This window comes from Ursus arctos, unplaced genomic scaffold (genome assembly GCF_023065955.2).
Source record: "Ursus arctos isolate Adak ecotype North America unplaced genomic scaffold, UrsArc2.0 scaffold_15, whole genome shotgun sequence".
NCBI classification, from domain to species: domain Eukaryota; kingdom Metazoa; phylum Chordata; class Mammalia; order Carnivora; family Ursidae; genus Ursus; species Ursus arctos.
In genome coordinates, this window is record NW_026622819.1 from 7,635,386 (window position 1) to 7,648,980 (window position 13,595).

A 13,595-nucleotide genomic window follows, 5' to 3' on the forward strand; every position below is an offset into this window, starting at 1 on the left:
GATATTCTGAAATTTTTCTTTTCTTTTTTATTTTTTTTCTAAATACAGGATCCAGGCTTGGTGAAGCAAAGTCAAAAGAGTTGTCAGAGGAGAGCTGGGGCACTTGATTTTGGTTGGATCATAGGTGCCTGAGAACCAACTGCACGGTGACCTAGTTAAGCAAAGTGACAACAAAATATTTTGAAATACACATAAAAGGTAATACACTCCTAAGGAACCTTAGCTCTTTCACAAGGGAGAGAACTTTGTTCTTTGGATTTTCCTTTTAAACAACCAAGGACATAATAAAGTCAACATAAAGCACAGAAAATTGTGCTAGTAGGCCCAGGTTCTCTGCTACGTAGACAGATTTTACAGAAAGTAAAGAATACTCTTTCATCTTGTAAATAATGGTATTAATCAGCAAACCAGGGAAACAAACCCAACAAAAATGAGCCAACTTAGCTAAAATGTGAACTCATTTTAAGCCTTCTTTTCAGATTCAGCTGTTATAAATCAAGGCAAATAAAATTTATTTTCCAGGTCTTGTCTTTCATGAAGCGCTTCCGTATTCTAGAACAAACAGACTCTTGGAGTAGGACAAAAAATTTTTTTCTTTATAAAACAAAGCCACCTCTCCATTTGCATCTCTCTATCATTATTGCTTGTAGTATAGTTTCAACCATGTATATAACTTGGACCAACGTGAAAATTTCCTATTTCACAGAGAAAATTAGAGGGTCTATGATCGAAACTGTCGGTCATTTTGCAGTGTTTAAGCAGAGTAACATAGTTGGTGAATATGATAAGCACGCTTTCTACACCCACATCCGTCCCTTTTATACCTTCTTAAAGTGGCAAAAGTGAACCAGCTCATTAATATGGTCCAAAGATAGCATATAGAAGTATGAAGCTTAAAATTATGCTTAGACATTAATATTTCAGGATTCCATATTACATAGAAAATATCGAGGTATCCAAGAATTATCCACTAATTAGCTCAATTTAATATTAGTTTAAGACTTCAAATTACCTGAAGACCTTGGAAATTATGTTTAAGCAGACACACTACAAAACATAATTACTATTGATATAAAAAGTTTGTTAGAATAATGACTCAATTTAGTTGAGCACAAATTACTTTTTGTAATCTTTAACAATGTGTAGGAGTATTATTAGCTTATTTGATCATGAAACCTTCAGAATTTTAGGAGGTTCAGACTGACTATTCTCCTCATGAATAAGAAAATCAACTAAGTAAAATAACATGTGTGCTCATATACACTTAACACTGACAAATCAGAAAAAACATAGATTTATTTTTGAAAACCATAATGAGTAAACCAGTCCAATTCACCAAAGCTTTATCTTAATTATGTAAACTTAGGTTCTTAAAATGTTTCTGATTCAGCAGAATAATCATTTTACTATAAGTCTCTTAAATATTAGAAATTCAATTTCATTACTTTGGGGGAAGATTCAGAAATATTTTATTTATATAAGTATATATTTATTTCAATAAATGATTGGGAGAGAGCTCTTTTACTTTAAGACACGTAAGAACCTAATTCGTTAATATCTTCTGGAGACGGGGAAAAAAATTCTACTAACATGAGAGGAAGAAGCCTTTCTCAATTACATACTTGGACACATGGACGTGAAGAAACATTGAGAATGTGTAGCTTCAGTTCCACAATATCAGCCTCGGGTCTAAAATAAACATAGCCACACAAAAACTCTATGGCCTCGATCTCAAAGAGTTGTTCTCCTTCCCAAAAAGTCTTAATGAATTAGAGCTCAGAATAGACAAACACAAAGGGTGAAAAAATGAAATTCCCTGTTGTCTGTCGCCCAACAGAGAATAGATCATTATCTTCCACCTGTAGAAATCAACAAACTGTAGATGCTAGGACCAAATTTCCAATCACCACTGTCTCCAGTGGGGAGTAAGTTAGCACCCATGTGGACGATCTGTGTGAACCAGAAACAAAAACAAAACACTGAATCAGGGAAAAGGAATAAAATAAAACAGAGCATCCACGATAGTAAAGTTTAAGTCACTTTGAACTCAGACAGGAAACGAAGTAAAAACCCATACAGGCTTAAATGGTCCATGACATGTACCGCGCTCCAGCAACACAGTTTGTCAGGTAAATCTTTTTTTTTTTTTTTAAAGATTTTATTTATTTATTCGACAGAGACAGAGACAGAGACAGCCAGCGAGAGAGGGAACACAAGCAGGGGGAGTGGGAGAGGAAGAAGCAGGCTCATAGCGGAAAAGCCTGATGTGGGGCTCGATCCCAGAACACTGAGATCACGCCCTGAGCCGAAGGCAGAAGCTTAACCACTGTGCCACCCAGGCGCCCCCTGTCAGGTAAATCTTCATATCTAAACGGCACCTCCGAACTAGTAAGGAATAATCCAAATCGTAAAATCTTGACTCTCATGAAACATCGTATCTATCACAGGCTCTTGCAATTTCAACAGTAATTAAAAACATTCATTATATGAAATTTGATTTTTATAATTGTCAAAATACATTCAAAGTTTCATGAAGTAAGTTGGATTAAATAAGTTGAATCATCATCACCAGTGCTCTGCAGTAATGCATCACTGTACTGGAAGGCTGAAATCGCGGGCTCAGTTTCCAGCACTGACACTGACCAACTCTGCATGGCCAACTCTAGGGGTCCAGTATCTCATTCATAAAATGAAGGGTCAGAATGGATGGCCTCTGAGGGCCTTTCTGGCTCCAAGGTAAACAGCAATGTTGTCAATGAAAGGTCATCAGGCAACTGTGTTGTATTCGCCTGGGTGCTTATACAATTAATAACTTTCTGGCCCCCTCCACAGACACACCAAACAGAATTTGGGTGGGATCCAGGAATATGCGTTTTAAATAATCTCCACATTATTCTTATACAACTGAAGTTTGAAAACTTTGGTGTATGGATTTTTTTTCCTGGGAAGAAAGCAGTTATGACTAAAAAATAGTTATTGAATTGTTCTGATAAATGGTACACTACTCACTGCCTTCAAAGCAAAGGTCATCCACACTGAAATTTGAAATAATGTTGAGAAGAAACCAGGTTGTCACTGTTTTAAAAGTGGTAGTTCTTGGGGTGCCTGGGTGGCTCAGTTGTTTAAGCATCCAACTCTGGATTTCGGCTCAGGTCATGATCTCAGGGTCATGAGATTAAGCCCGTGTCAGTTTCCACGCTGAGCATGGAGCCTGCTTAAGATTCTCTCTCTCCCTCTGCCCCTCTCCCCCAACTCATGCTCACACACACCCACTCTCTCTCTCTTTCTCTCATACAAATTAATTAATTAAAAATTAAAAATAAATAAAAATGGTAGTTTTCTATGATACATGGCTCATTATACCTGGCATAAGATTTGGACTGTATGCTCAGCCTCACTAAAGAACAGTTGTGAATAAATGTGTAGTTCCCTTTGCTCATCCACATTGCCTTGTACTTTCTTCTCTCATAAATGGTTTAAAGACAATCAATAAAAACAAGTGCTGTTTCTTTGAAAAGACCAATAAATGTGATAAGCCCCTCACCACACTAATCAACACAAAGAGAAGACATAAACCTATATCAGAAATGAAAGAGGGGCCATCACTACTGATCCCATGGACATTAAAAGGTGCATAAAATAATACTGTGAATAACTGTATGCCCACATATTTTATAATGTAGATGAAATGGAGCAATTCTTTAAAAAACACAAACTCCCAAAACTTCTATGAGAAGTAGTTTGAATACGCATATATTTGTTCTTAAAAGTTAAATTAATAATTAATAACTTTCCAAAACAGAAAGCACCAGATGTGGATTGGCTCACTGGTGGATTATACCAAGCACTTAAGGAAGAAAATACTTCTCTGAAAACGCCTCCAGAAGACAGAAGTAGAGGGAATACTTCCTAACTCACGTTATGAGGCCAGTATTATCATACTAGCAAAACCAGACAAAGACATTACAAGAAAAGAATACCACGGACCAGTATGTCTCATGAACACAGACTTAAAAATCCTCAACAAAAATTAACAAATAGAACCCAAAATTATGTAAAAAGAATTATACTCTACAAACAAGTGGAAATATTCCAGGTATGCCACACTGTTTCAACATTAAAAAATCAATCATTGTAATCTACCACATCAACAGGTTAAAGAAGAAAAAATCATGTCAGTTGATACAGAAAAAGCATGTGACAAAATTCAACAACCAGTCATATAAAAACTCTCAGCACACTGAAAAGAAAGAGGAACTTCCTCAACTTTATTTTAGAACATTTCCAAAACAACAACAATAACAACACCACCAGTAGCTACCATCATACTTAATGGTGAGAGACTGGATGCTTTTCCCTTAAGATCAGGAAAAAGGTAAGATGTTCTTTCACACCATTCTTATTCAATACTATCCTAGAAATCCTAATAGTGTAATAAGACAAGAAAAAGAAATAAAAGTTATATATATTGGAAAGGAAGAAATAAAACTGTCTTTATTCACGGATGGTATGATCATCTATCTAGAAAATTCCAAAGAATGTACAAAATAACTCCTGGAACTAATAAGAGAAGATAACAAGGTCGTAGGATAGAAGGTTAATACACAAAAGGCAATTGCTTTCTTTGAACTGGTTTCTCTTTCAATGTGGAAAAATGTTAATTCAAAGAAATGGGCACTGCCACTCTGAGAAGGTTGTGGCCAAATTGAGGAGAAAATACACTGAAAAATTACTAATCCTTTGAAAGAAGTGGCACAACACATGCTCTTTCTTTTTATATTATTTTAGGTTTTTGTTTTTTGTTTTTTGGTTTTTTTTGGCAATTGGATGATAGGAAGGATGCTGGCTGAGAATCAGATTCAAAAAGAAAATGGCCTAACTAAAAGTGATGGTCTTGATGGTTATACTTTAGTATCAGGGGGAAAAAACCATTTTGATGTAGGAAAATTGGAATTTATCCTTCCTTTATACAAATGGAAGACTTAAATTGCTATGCCACTTTAAAATTTCAGGGGTATTAAGGAGGGCACGTATTGCGTGGAGAACTGGGTGTTAACGCAAACAATGAATCATGGAACACTACATCAAAAGCTAATAATGTATGATGACTAATATATAATAAAAAAATTTCAGGGTAGAGGAAATTGTGTTAATACCTTTGCAAAATAATTTTGATAATTTTCTTCTTTCTTATGTATTCACTTTATTTTTTTTTTCAACTTGAACGTGGTCATTTATTAACTGACCAGATTACAAAAATAATCCTGGTAGGTACCTTCGTTCATCCTTCTAATAAGCCTAGTGATCTGGTCTTCCCTGTCGCCAGCATCTCCACCTTCTACAAAACGGGTGGTCTTTTACCTCATTCCCCCTTGTGGAGAAGATAATTGAGGGTCCATAAAAAATTGCTTCTTTGAAATGTTTTCCAACGGTATAGATCTCGTGAATCAGAACCTCTATGCAGATGATGCCCTATTTACTAAGAGATCGAGCGCTCAGTGTGTTATCTGTCAGGGCAATCTGCTTCTTGTCGATTTTGCCATAACTATGCTTATAGATCAATTCGTTCACTGACTTCAGGTAGGGTCCCACTGAGCTATACATGACTCCACAATCCTTAGCATGTTACCTGAAGCCATGCTGAGCGCAACAAAGGTGCCACTGAAAATCTAGTGAAGGCGAAGAAGCTCAATACCTGTCGAGCCCTTGGGCTCACACCATTGATACCTCTGGTCCTGATGACAAATGCTGAGGTGGGTTCCACGGGTATGGAGAAGTTGCCAGCTCCTCTTGCTAGCCATTCGAATCTCAGTTCTGTCCACCTGCCTATATTCCTTGTGGCAATGCTTAGCTTTTTCAGAGATAGGCTTCCTACGTATTCACTTTAAAGGACAACTATGTGTCATTTTCCCTAAACTCTTTTGTTCTTTGAAATATTTTTATGTAGACTTTTAATGCCTTTTGTCTGTTATCTGGTGGGCTGTGACTCTCCGTGCCTGCTCTCTGACGATGGGTGTGTGTGATCAAACACAAGGGCTGCAAAGCTTGTGATAGTAATACTACCCTGTTACTGGACAGCCAGTAATTTTTGCAATAAAACGAGGCATAAATGTTCAGGCTGCACCTTGTTCTGGTTCCAGACGGTTTCTGTTCATGCAGTCCACTTTATCCAGCCTCTCGTGGAGCTCCACTGAACCGTCTTCCAGAACCCTGAAATCTGACAACATGTTGAAATCCTGGGGCTAGTCCCATGTGCTCCTCTGGAGAGATACAGCAAGGGGAGCCTGGATGACGTTAAATGACACTGTCTTTGGGCTGGTTCATGTGGGTCCCCTTGAGCTTTGCTCCACCCACCATCATTTTCCTGGGTGCTCAGAGCCCTTGACAAGTGAAAAGCATACAGCAGAGCACACGCCCTGCTCTTGCATTACGAGAATGTGGAGACCCTTCCCGAGCCCCGCCTTGGCGACAATAGAGTATCCTGTCTCAACTCCTTCTGCCCTTACTGAGCACGCGGAACCTGCCAGAGTTGGGTCTTCAGCCTGTCCACCAGTCTGTTCACTGTTCTCACACCCACCGACGCAGCCCCCCGATTAAAAGAACCCTAAGGAACAAAATACCTATTCAAAGCAATTTCTGCATATAAAGGCAGAAAACAGGATATTGTACATTTTACATCTTTCAGGAGAGTCAAAGGACCCCAATCTTGGGTTATTAATGTTACTAAAGCCTGGTTCATGTCATCAGCTTCCCAGGGGAAAAAAATACTAGATTTCACAGCATTTCAAACTAAACTATGTTGCTGGTGATACACCTTTTCCCAACCAGAACAAAGACACCACTCGTGTGACGATGCCGGTGAGGTCTGAGTACATCGCAACACGGAGCCAGTAAGTTGTCCTGAAAACCTTCATTTTTTCCAAAACGACGTTCCTGTGTGAGAGTTTGCAATGATCTGAAATCTTTTCCTTTCATTCCTCCTTTTTAAAAGATAGCACAAAAGCTGCTAACAAATCTAGGCTTGACACCTACTTGTTGGAACCCAGAAAAGAAAGAGTGGCAAACTTCACACCACTGCGGGAGAGGATCTCTTTCAAAAAAACACCCTTCTGGGAACGGAGAATGATTTGCAATTTGTGCGAGTTCCTTGTCTCTAACCTTACATAGGAACTATTTCCTCAGGGATGAGAAGCTTTGTCTGAATTGGAAACAGAAAGAATTCTCTCGGGGAATTCCTATCAAAAAGAAAGAAAAAAAAATGTCCTGTTGCCTTTTCTCACTGGAATTCTCTTGCAGAAACACACACCAAGATAACAAAAGAGAATAGTCCAGGAAGCTTCTTTATACGTAGCCAAATCATAGGAAAAAAATATGTGAACTTGTAAAAACAGAAGGTAGCCACTGAATGCAAGTATACATTCCCTCTGCTCTCCCTGCGTAATGCCCATATCGAAATCTGGCTTAAGCTTACCCTTTGGGGGGATTCGTTTTGTGGGATTTAAAATGAAACCGCAAAAGGAGAATCAAGAAAATCACACACACAAAAAAATGGTGTGAGAAATATTATGTATGAGGGAAAACGGCAACGCCAGCATTCACTCTATGACTCCATGAATCGCATCAAAACCGAGAAAAGGTAACAAACAGTCGGAAGTTATTATCTATAATGGACCAGAGGTGCGACAACATCTGAGAACGTGCTCCGCCAAGGGGCAGAGCGGGAAGAGAAGCGAGGACGAGAGTCAGGACAAAGGAAAGCACGGGGAAGAGCAAAGTAGGGCGAACCCCAGCATCCGACAAACAATGAAAACCATGAAAACCACAGTGATGGGGCATTAGGCTCTGCAAGGAAAAAAGGAGGAGGAAATGAACATAAAACAGACATTTTCACACGAATTGCTGTGCACTCCTAACCAACTGAGCGGAGCATTGTGTAGCTAGCAAAACAATATGGAAAATAAAAGTGAATGTTTGTAGAAGTTCAAAAAGCAAAATAATGCAAGAATCTGATTACGTCACAATTTAGGGAGAATAAAAGGGAAGGCACAAAAGATTGAAGAGAAAATTGAAAGGACCTCCTCGCCTTTCTCCTCCCTAGATTTCCATAGGGATGCTGTTCAAAATAAATTAAAAGGTTATGTGTTTAACCAGCCAGACAGGAAGGACAACAAGGGACCTTGGGAACAGAGGGATGAGAGAAAATGAACGGGAGACAAAGTTAGGCTTTGAAAAATTCATCATGTTTTCCCCTGATCCCCTAAGGATTATAAATCACTTATGTATCTGAAATCTTCACAAAAGTGTGTCAATGTGGCAGTCACTTTTCTGTCCCCCTATAGGACTTACTTATCTCTGTCACATGCTTTCTTTGCTTTTTAGGAAAATGCTTCGTTCTATAGAAGCTTCAAAGATCGCCTACAAAAGGTATCTTTCAGATTAAAGCGCCCTGGTAGGATTGGGGTTTTCAAGATTCAAATAATTTCTGGCTACCATTTTTGGGCTGCTCCTGACATCTTGCGAAAATACCTGTGAAGACCATCTATAGGACAAAACGTGCATTTCCAACGAAACCAAGACTCACAGTCAGCTTATGACTTGGGTCTAGAAAGACTTTCTGCTAAGAAAAAGGCAGATCTGAGAAGAATTACTATTGTTCATCACCACGGATGTCCCCTACACAGATAAACATTCACGTAAACATTGTCAACCTCCAAGAAGATGGGAAAACACCAGATCACTCACACCCCTTCTGTCCTAACTTAGAGAAGTATCTTGTGTGATAAACAATTTTTATAGATGTCCCGAACGAGAGCACAAGGGAAGGGATCCCGTAATCCCAGGGCCTAGCGAAGGAACCAGAGATTTCGACCAAGATTTATGGTGTACATATGCTTATGGAACCTTTTCAAAATCAAAAAAGAAACTGACAACCACCAGCAAGGGAAATGTTAAATAAATCATGATACAGCCATGAAGTTACTTATAACAGCCATGCTTTGCAGAAATTTAACAACAGGAAAACATGCTCACAATACAATATCAAGTGATTAAAGAGTAGAATATAAAATATATTTATGGTATGAGCCCAAACATGTTAAAATCACACACACACACACACACACACACACACACACACACACACACACACCCCTAGATAAAGCCTGATAGTCAACACATAAATGAGTTAGCAGTGGTTGTCTCTGGGTGGCAGAAATACAACTTTAATTTTACTCTTTATACCATTAAAATCTCTCTACAATGAGCATATGTAGCTTTTATAATAATAGAAATGGTATTCAATTATTTAAATAAAACATAAATGAAGTGCCCATCATGAGGTTTTGAACAACACTGAACTTGGACTGAGACTGTCACATATTCTATATCTGCAGAGACAAGTTCATCGCCCTTTTCTGCATCTCAGACAACAATATACGCCCCCTGGGTTGGGATGAGATTACATGGAATAATTCAATTAAAATGATATATTTTAAGTGCCAAATACAAGGCTAGCACAAAGCAGCTATGAATACACGCTAGCCAAATCTAAATACGTATAACGGAAGTAGTCCATGATCTGTCAAAAACAACACAAAACAAACAGACAAAAAAAAAAGGAAAAAAACCCCAGCCCATTCCAGATGAGTATTTCAGTTGCTGCTTCTCCACCGGCATGGGACTATCACACCCACACGGTTGATCTATACTGTCCTCTCTATCTGGAAGGTGCTTCCAAATGCAGGGAACAACCCTTCTCTTGATGGATGCTAGTGGCATGGAAAGCCTTGAGGAGATCCTTCATGACAGGAGCAGAAACATGACAGCAGGACAAACAGACAAGAAAATAATGGAAGACCTAAAGCAAGAATAAATGATCCAGCACCTAATTCAATAGCAAATTATCACATCAGTGCCTCTGGAATAAATTTAGAGCATATCATTACAGCTGCGGTTTCGTGTCCCACAAGGACACAGACGAGGTTACCCTAAGACAGCAGCATCCGTGTGTCAAATGCACATAGAGGTGGCCTAAAGCAAGGAGAAATGTGTTTTCATTTCATTCTATTAATATTTTATCTGAATGCATTTCTTGTTGTCTGGGGTCCTGTGATGACACAGGGCTGAGCTATTCATAGCCAGCATGCGACTTGGCCTTTCAGATTTATTCTTCGACGTTTCCAGATAACACAGTTAAGCTTTATGCAGGAATGCAGTGCAAAAGCCAAAGATCTTGTCATGTATTTTTTCGAGTAAATCATTATCATCCATCCAGGAAAGCAACATAATGGAATACTTAAATTTTGTCAGGGAAAACCTTCAACAAACCTAGATAATCTTGACTATGTAGGTGTTTAATATTTTTAACGCTAAAGAATGTTAAATAAATGTTCACAAATGCTTACTTTAAATTCAAAATCAGCTTCTATGTGAAACCAAAATGTGTAGGAAAGAGTGGTCTAGAATATCGTTGAACGTTTGAAGCTGGCTGAGGCTCAAGACGAAAGCGGACTTGAGGCCCTCCTCGCTGGGGATTTCCTCATTGGAAACAAAATAGAGATGTCGAAACAAGGTAGGAGACAGAACGATAAACACCAGGCAGCCCACGATGTAGGATTTTTTTTTTTTCAGGCAGATCTGCTTAGGGCAGGTCCGAGTCCCCCACAGGATACCAGGACTGAACTTGGCGCAGTGGGTCTCATGACCCCTGATAAGACTATGATCAAGGATCGATATCCACCCGCAGCCTGTCGTGTCCCCATAACACAGCTGGCAGCTAAATACAAAACCAGGGGGCCTCCCCCACGTGGGCTAGACCTGGCACACCGTGGCTGACGCCATCCTCTGGGTGAGCCTGGGTTGCCCATCCGTCCTGGCAAATGCTGACCCCGCAGGGCAGACTCAGACCCATGGTCCTTGCTGTCTGTTCCCAGAGTCGGGCGATAGCCGGAGAGGCAGTGAGGGCAGCTGGGCGGCTCAGAGGCCCACTCAGGGCAGAGGTGAGAGCACAGGGACATGGGGAGTTAGCAAGTCCCCGGGGGTGGGGTGGACTGCTCAGAGCCACGAGTTCACACAGCCCGCTCTCGGTTTCTTCCCACTTGCTGGCACCCCCTTACTGTCTTTTTTTTTTTTTTTAGACTTTATTTATTTATTTGAGAGAGAGAGAACAAGCAGGGCAAGGGGCAGAGGAAGAGGGAGAAGCAGGTTCCCCGCTGAGCAAGCAGCCTGATGGGGCCTCGATCCCGGAACCCTGGGATCATGACCCTAGCCAAAGGCAGACGCTTAACCAGGCGCCCACCCTCCCTTACTGTCTTTGACTGAAATCCCCTCTTGTTGAGGGCTCAGGCTGGTACTCTCAGGCTCAGTCCTGATCTCCCCTCTCCTGCACCGCCACCCTCTCTCTTCTCTCCCCTTCTTTACTCGGCTTCCATTCCTTGGGCCCTCACTGCCGTTTTTCTTTGCCGGTATCCTCGGTGCTGTTGCCCTCCTGCTTTGTCATAACCACTCACGCTCACTTAGCAAAACCACTACTCTGAAACCCAGCCCCTGCCCATTGAATGTAGCTGGGAAAGAAAACAGAGCATGTTGCCGGAGCTCACTTGAAATGCACGATGGAGAAACTCCAGTGGACGGCAGTGATGTCAAGTGTATTATATATCCGCTCTGGTTTACTCTCTTTCCCATTTCTCCTCAGTGAGTCTTTCCCCAGCTTTTCCTCTCTCCTCAGGTTCCCACAGCCTTCTCTTCTCTCCCCTGTTTCAGCAAGGGGCCTGGCTTTCTCCTTTTCCGGAAAATCAGAAGCCCCCCGAGGGAGATGTCAGCCCCCACCACGCCTCTCTTCTGTCGAGCTTCTCTGCTTACCTCTCTGCCTCCCATCAACCCACTGTAAGTCCGTGGTTCTCAGAGTGTGGTCCCGGACCAGCAGCGTCGGGGCCCCTGGGAACCAGGAAGAGATGCAAATTCTCAGGTCAGATCAAGGGCCTGGAAACTCTGGGGTGGAGTCCAGAATTCTGGGTTTTAACAAGCCCTTGGGTCAATTCCGATGCACTTGCCAATTTGACAACGCTTGCTGGAGACAAAGCCACATTTCCATCAAAGGCCGACCTACACCCTCTGGAGCCCGGATCCAGCAAAGCCCACCTTCCTCCCCTATATCATCAACTTCACCCTCTCTGTGAGCTCATTCCCATCAGCACGGAAACCTGCTGTTAGTCATCTCATCTGACAAAAAAAAAAAAAAATCAATTGACCTTCAGGTAGGAGTTGATGCTGCAGTCTGGAGGCAGAATTTCTTCTCTGAAAAACCTCAGTGTTTGCTCTGAAGGCCTTCAACTGATCAGACGAGGCCCACCCCCACAGTATCCCGGGTACCCTGCTTTCCTTAAAGTTAATTGATTTGACCACATCTACATCTAACTGTACTTTCCTAGCAATAGCTGGTGAGTGTTTGATTAGATAACTGGGTCCTACAGGGTAGCCAAGGTGACATGTAAAATAACCGTCGTGTGCCATGACCCCCACATTCCTATTTTTCATCCAGGTCATGTTTTTCTGAACCCTAGACTAGTATATCCACCTGCTTGCTTGGTGTCTCCACTTGGATATCCAACACAAGGATCTCAAGGCTGAATCTTCCTGGCAGACTCCACCTCATTTGGTGGCAACTCCATCCTTCCAGTCCCCCGTTCTTAAAGCCTCTGAGTCATCCTTAACGCTTCCCTTTCGCACCCCACAATCAAGTCCCATTGGCTCTCCCTTCCCTCTGCCCTCCTCGGCTTCCTCCTCTGCCTCCAGTCCCATCACCTCTCCCCCGGATTGTTGCAATAGCTTCTGACTCGGGGCTCCCACCTTCGCGCCCTGTCTCAACCCAGCAGCCGGTGAGCCTCCGCGTGCGCAGCCCTGGCCAAGCCGTTCCTTTGCTGTGGACCACACTGTGTCTCCATGTTGCACCCAGAATTAGAGCCAGAGGTCTCGGCGTGGCCCACCAGGCTTCCAGAACCTCTCCCTTTTTCCTCACTGACCCCGCTGCCTTCTGCCCTCCGCGTGGGCCCCTCTCACCACACTGAGCCCTCATGTTCTTTAAATACAGCAGACACCCTCCAGGGCCTGGACCCCAGGATGTCCTCTCTGCCAGGGATGTTCTTCTTCAGATCCCCACATGCTAACTCTCTGCCTCCTCCAAGTCTTTGCCTGAATGTCTTGTCCCAGCAAGGCCCCCGGAGCATGTGGTTGCACCCACACGCACCCCAACACAGTCCCCCACCATGCTCATCTTGCTCTAACTCTTCCTGGGGTTCACAGCCTCTCACCATGGCACGATGCGTACTCATTGCAGGCACTGTCTAGCCCTTCCCCGGAGAATGCAGGTGGTCGGTTTTCTGTTCTGTACACAGGTGTCTCCCCGATGTGGAGGAGGACCCCTGGCACGTGTGTGGAACGGACGAGTCATCTGCGAATGTGTCTTCTCAGTGTGCTTATTCGTGGTCTCGACCTTGCACTCGAGGGTGAGCTCCATGAGCACTGGGACCCATCTCTCTCATCCGGGCACCTCAAACAGGCCCCGACACAGGGAGGCGCCAGTGTTTGCTTGTCTTAGT

The 13,595-nt window shown here is 42.2% G+C and overlaps 1 protein-coding gene and 1 pseudogene across 1 annotated transcript in view; both read right to left on the minus strand.

Moving 5' to 3' along the window:
- ATPSCKMT (ATP synthase c subunit lysine N-methyltransferase) overlaps positions 1-13,595 on the minus strand; it is a 401,787-nt gene that overhangs the window by 13,317 nt on the left and 374,875 nt on the right. The window lies entirely within an intron of this gene.
- Positions 5,203-11,497, minus strand: LOC113260710 (60S ribosomal protein L7-like; annotated as a pseudogene).